The 6084-nt window shown below is 57.7% G+C and overlaps 1 long non-coding RNA gene across 1 annotated transcript; it reads right to left on the bottom strand.

Moving 5' to 3' along the window:
* Nucleotides 1-574: 574 nt before the first annotated feature.
* Nucleotides 575-4155, bottom strand: LOC138990430 (uncharacterized). The gene is made up of 2 exons (XR_011466531.1): nucleotides 3218-4155; nucleotides 575-1669 (listed from the first exon to the last, which is right to left on the bottom strand). It is a non-coding gene; the product is annotated as an uncharacterized lncRNA (long non-coding RNA).
* Nucleotides 4156-6084: the final 1929 nt, after the last annotated feature.

Here is a 6084-nt window from a genome sequence, read left to right as displayed (position 1 = left end):
GGCGCTTCTGCTCTGGGTGGGGCGGAGGACCTGTTCCAGGGCAGATGGGCAGCCTCCCTGGCACCTGGTGTGAGACCTCCAGTGAGTGGGTGGGTGCCCAGAGCCTGGGGGCCCTGTCCGCCCTTCCCTGGCTCTCAGCAGCCCCGCCAGGGACACAGCTTGCTTGTGGGGTGTGGTGAGAGGGTGTGAAAAGTGATTGATCTCATTCCTTTCCCAGTATTCTGAGCTGTGAACTCATGTGACACAGGATTCCTGTTATGCTTTTTTGGTTGTGATTCCTTCTGTGGAATTGGCAAAAGCTACATTTTTACTGTCCTTTCAAGCACGGTTGGCGTCGTCTCTGCTGTAGGTGTGGGCAGTGTGTGTACATATGTGTATATGTATATATCACCCAGCAGCGTGACTGCTGCCGTCCAGGGCAAAGCGACAGTACAATAAATGTTGGCTCCAAAACTGCCTCTGGTTTCTTGATCAGTGGGCAGGAGCAGGGGTCTGGGCAAGCTGGCCTGCTGCGCACAGAAGGAAACCCCGACCCTGTTGTGTCCTGGGATAGGTGTGGGTGGCAGGCCAGGTGTCAGCCTCTGGGGGTGGGGGGCAGGGCTGCCTCCCTATCCCTGGGGACTCACCTGACCCCTGAGGTGAGTGTCTCAACCCCTCCCTCCTTTGAAACATTAAAACCCATTTTCTAGGCATCAGATACAACCAGTGACAAAGCCGCATTCCAAGGGGTCTCTCTCCTGACCCCAGACCCACCCAGAGGGTCCCTGTGAGGTAGGAGATGGGCTCCAGCTTGGACATTATTCTCCTGCCTCACCTCAGGGAAGAGGCTGGGCGTGGGTCCTGTGCTCAGCAACTTCTGGTCGGTTTTATCTCCTTGGAAATGGGATGGTGTTTCGGGTGGGCAGGGGAAGCAGTTTACACTGAAACCTGTATACGTTGTGGTTAGAAGCTAAATGCGGGTTCATGGACCATGGTCGTCCATGTGCTGGTTTGTCCTGCTGCTGGGGTCCGACCTCTGTCCTGAGCCCGTGCACACACCTGGGGCTAGGCTGAGGGGTCACGGAAGTTTCCCATGGTGATGGTCTCTATGTCTGAATGTTGACCTATAATAAAGATTACTTGTAAAAAATAAATGTTTTCACTGCAGACCAGGTGTATGTCTTATTTAATGATCCCTGCATAATCCTATTTTGGGGGGAGTCTTACACTCTGGGGGCAGCTAACCTCCTTGGCCCTCCTGAGGTTGATGGTAGGGAGAGAGGGGCAGGTGACATCCTGTGCCCCATCGGGCACCCCTGGACACAGTACAGGCAGCTGCCTTTGTACCTGTCTCCTCACCCCCAAGACAAGCATCCAGTCTTGGGCTCTTGCAGGAGGCTCCATCTCTGCCCCGTGGTGTCCGTGTCTGGGCGTTCATGTCCACCATGTGTGCCTTCTCACATCAGGATGGCTCAGACCCTGGGGACCCTGGCATTAGGTGACAGAGGCCACCCTAAGCCACATGGCCCCTGGGTCTGACTCCCTGGCTCCACAAGACGGTAGGGAGCAGCTGCCTCCAGAAACACCAGTCTTCGGCTGCAGGTGTCACCTTCCACGTCGCAGCGGGTATTGGCCCCTCTTGGCTGTGCTCCTCAGGTGGGGGTGCTGATCTTTCTTCTGTGTCTTTGGTCTTAGTGAAGAGCAAGGCAGAAATTATTTGAAAAAAAAATAAAGCATAAAAATAATATAACAAACACCTGGAAGCACTATTTGGACATAACAAACATGAAGTAATTTAATTTAGATTTTCCACAAAAAGATAGGGACTTCCCTGGTGGGCCAGTGGATTTTTTTTTTTTTTTTTTCCAAAAAGAGGATTTCCTTGGTGGCACAGTGGATAAGAATCCACCTGCCAATGTAGAGGACATGGGTTCAATCCCTGGCCCAGGGAGATTTCACATGCCATGGTGCTACTAAGCCTGTGTGCCACAACTCCTGAAGCCCGCACACCCTGGAGCCTGCACACCAAAACTACTGAGCCTGAGTGCTGCAAGTACTGAAACCTGTGTGCCTAGAGCCTGTGCTCCACACTAGAAGCCACTGCAATCAGAAGCCCGTGTACCTCAATAAAGAGCAGCCCCCACCCACCACAACTAGAGAGCCTGTGCAAAGCAAGGGAGATCCAGAACAGCCAAGAATTAAAGGGAAAACATAATAAAGACCCCTTTGTACCTCTCTCCCGGGGATCCAGAGGTGGCCACTAGGCACTTCAGCCCACTTCTGTTTATGGTTTTAAACCCTGCCTACCAGTGTCAGGGTAGCTGACGTTCCAACACTTTGACCACCTGATATAAAGAGCTGACTCTGGAAAAGACGCTGATGCTGGGGAAAACTGAGGGCAAGAGGAGAAGGGAGTGACAGAGGATGAGATGGTTGGATGGCATCACTGACTCAATAGACATGAGTTTGAGCAAACTCAGGGAGACAGTGATGGACAGAGAAGTGATGTTGCAGTTCATGTGGTTGCAGAGTCAGACACGACTTAGCTACTTACTGAACAACAACCAGTGTCAGCATCTGGAATGTACCACTGATTTCTAAGATTTACATAAACTGTACAGCACTAAATCACTGTGAGTGTTCATTCAATGTAGGTTTTTTTTTTTTAATCCATGTGGCTACATCTGGTTATTTTAATTTCTGTACAGCATATATCATATGAATCAACCACAAGTGGTTGGTGGTCTTGTCACTTGAGGACACAGGTGGTTTTATTTCCTGGCTGATGAAGCAGAGCTGCGCTACCCTGGCCAGGGACTACCACTGGGCAGGCTCTGGAAACCTCCCCGTGATTGGTGGCCCCAAATGCCCTGCACATTCAGAGAGGAAGGCCCCTTCCTACTTCCCTGCCAGCCTGAGCATCCTCAGACGTTTTTCCTCATTTTCAGTATTTTCTACCTGAGATACTGACAGAAATAGGACGTGACAACACGAAACCAATGTTTAATGATGGGGATGCAGAGTGGTGGGCAACGGGACCTCCGCCCCTCCTGGCCTTTGTTTAGGAGGACTGAGGGTCCCGCATGGATGAAGTCCCCCCAGTGCCCTTTGCTCTTCTGTGCCCAGTCTTAGGACCCTGGGCTCTTAGCAGAAGTCGTGGTCGCAGCGTGTGGGTACGGTCTTAGGTACACCTCCCGCTTCCCTTCCCTGTCCTACCTCCCACACCCCCGGGAAGTACCGAGAGGCAGCCCCACCCAGCACGTGTTCGGCGTGTGGGGCCTGGCCACGAGGAGGGGCGGGTCTGCCATGGGGATGTGGGCGGTGGCGGCGGCTCACGTCTCCCCACTCGCTCCCGGCAGACCTGGCGCAGGTAATCTGCGTCCAAGTAGGTTGAGCGCGGGGCCGTATCGCGCGGGCTCCCCTACGCCGGCTCCGAGGCAGCCCGCCCCCTCCCCCGCCTACGTTGCCTTCTACGTCACCGCGTGATGAGCTTTATTCCAGGAACCCAAGCGGCAGCTGCAGACTAAGGCCCCGCGACGGGCCAGCGGTCCCGGGAGTTCTCCTGGTTCAAGGAAACCCGGCAACAACTTGGCAAGACGCGGCCCGGAGGGGAGCGCGGGCCACGTGGGCTCGGGGGGCCGGACGCGCCCGCAGTCACGTGCCCTCTTGGAGTAGCGTCTCCGGTGTCGGTCGGGCTCGGGGCCCCGAGGACCCCGCGCGGCCCGTCCCGGCGGGAAGATCCCATCGCTATGCGGTAACCCCTGTCCCTGGCGCGACCGGTCACCCATCCTCTCCAAGTCCTGAGAACTGGGCTTCCTCGGTCTCAGGGAGGCCCCCTTCTCAGGCTCCCCAGAACTTCGGGGGGCCCCGAGGCAGCACCCGCGGCGCCCTGGACCGCGGCTCCTTCCAGTCCTGTCCATTCTCTTTCCGTCCCGGAGCGCGGCCCCCAGCAGGCCCGGGCCGGGATACTCGGCTCGCGCTGGGACTAGGGGGCGTGGTGGCTGTTGGGGAGGGTCCAAGCCAGCGCCAGTCCCACCCCCAGACACGTGACGCCGGGGCGGTTCTCCGCCCCCAGTTGGAAGCCAGCCGGTGAGCTCCCGCGCCCAGGGCCTCGCCAGGGAACTAGGCCCACCCACCTGTCCGCCGCCCCAGCGGATGTATCCTCGCTCTGCTCTCCAGGGCTCCCAACCAGGGCCCTCCTCGGGGTCACACACCTGGGTCCCCGCGAACCCCGTTGCTAGTTGCCCTTTTCTCACCGTTCTAAGCACAGCTAAAACCCACCTGCTGCCCCCTGCCCTGTTCCTTCAAAAGTGAATCCACGGCCCCCTCCCTTCCTGCCCCCGCCCCAGCTCTCAGCTTGACCTTGGAGGGTCTGGAAGTGTCCCAGCACCATGCAGCCTGTCGTGCAGCGTCTCTGGCTGCCTCGTACAGGGGCTCAGCGCTGAAACATGTACAAACGACTAACTGGGACTCACCCTGGAGCACTTCAGGCTGTATCAAGCCAAACCCAGGACACTGGCATCTGGCGGTTTCTTCTTTACTCCTGGTGTCCCAGCGGAGAACTGAGACACTCTGATGGGTGGAATCCTTACCCAGACAGTACACACCCTTCTGCTGGAGTCCATGTGCCCCTGGCTGCTGCTGGGGAGGGGACGGCACCTTGCGGGCTGACAAACCTGAGATTGTCCCTGGATGCTCACCATTCTCAGGTTGGACAGTCCTGAAGGCACCGCCCAGGCGGCTGACGGGGCTTTCGAAGGCTCATTATTCTTTGGGGTTCCTCACCGCGTGTCCCAGGAGCCTCTGGACAAGTGAGGGAGGGGCTCGGGGTCTGTCCTGGCCCAGGCTCTGAGGGTCTCTCCAGGCTGCAGGCCCACCCTCAGCTACTCCTCAGGTTCGTCCCCCACCCCCTGGCCTCTCCTGGGGCCACAGCAGCCCAGGTGCCCAGAGAGCAACACAAGGGGCCACTCATCAGTCCCAGCTGGCACGAAGCCTGAGCGGTTTGCCTGGGGATGGGCTTCTCTGGCCCCACCAGCACCACCCAGCTTCTCCTCATGCTGGAAGTCCCCAGTGGCTCCAGTCCTGGACCTTGAACCCTGGTGCTGTTTCTGTGACTGGGAGGCTCCCTGAGGCTGGAGGAATTGCCCCTTTCTCCAGTGGCACCCCAAAGACCCATTCATCAGGTCTGTTTGGAAGGTGACCACTTCTGCCATCCCTCAGGGTCCTGGCAGGATGTGGCCCAAGAACCCCCCTAAGCTGTGACCTTGTCTCCGGGAGATGTCTCTGGTGAGGGACCCTCAGCTTGAGGGAGTAGGGCTTGGTCCTAGGCCACCACTGACTCTGGGGAAGTGGGAGGAAGCTGTCCCACCCACAGGCTGGTGGCTGAGTAGGGTGAGAGCCCTGAGCTGCATCACACATGTGTGTGTCTGGGGCCATGTGCTTTTTGCACACGCATGAGCAGGTGTGGCTTTGATATCTTCTCTGGGAGCTAGTTAGCCCCTAGATGGACTCGGGGGCCCCTCCTGGGATGACCTAGTTCCTGCCCAGCTCATCAACTGTCTGCCTCATTTCTCATCTGGGAAGAGCTGGCCAGACAGAAGGGCATCTCTGCCTCCTTGCCTGTCAGCACTTGAGCAGGGCCAGGCCTGCTGCAGGCTCCAGGCACTAGAGCACAGGATGAATGAATGAATAAATTTGGCCCTGGAGACGGGGCTGGAGCGGGGAGCTGTCCACTTACCAGGTTGTGGGGGAGAGGTCCCTTCTGCCGACCTTAGGGCTGTGTCGCTCCTCTGGCCCTGCGCCTGACCACCTCTGGACCAAACTCCCGCCTTTATCTGCTGCCCTTCGCCTGGCCCCCACCCAGAGACTTCCTGTCCCCGCCCCACAACTAGCTTTTCCATGACATGGCCTTTGTGAGGGGGGGCGGGGAACCAAGAGAGACCAGGAGGGCAGGAAAGAGTGAGACCAGGCCATGAGGTGGAGGGGACATCTGTGTGGGGGCTTCTGACAGCCCACCTACTGCAGCTGGGAATCTGCCTCAGGTTTGTGAGCCAGGCAGGTCTGCACCCTAGCAGGTACCCTTGCCCAAAAACTGTGAAGGCAGGG

This window comes from Bos mutus, chromosome 13 (genome assembly GCF_027580195.1).
Source record: "Bos mutus isolate GX-2022 chromosome 13, NWIPB_WYAK_1.1, whole genome shotgun sequence".
In the NCBI taxonomy this organism is placed as follows: domain Eukaryota; kingdom Metazoa; phylum Chordata; class Mammalia; order Artiodactyla; family Bovidae; genus Bos; species Bos mutus.
This window is presented reverse-complemented; position numbering and strand designations above follow the sequence as displayed.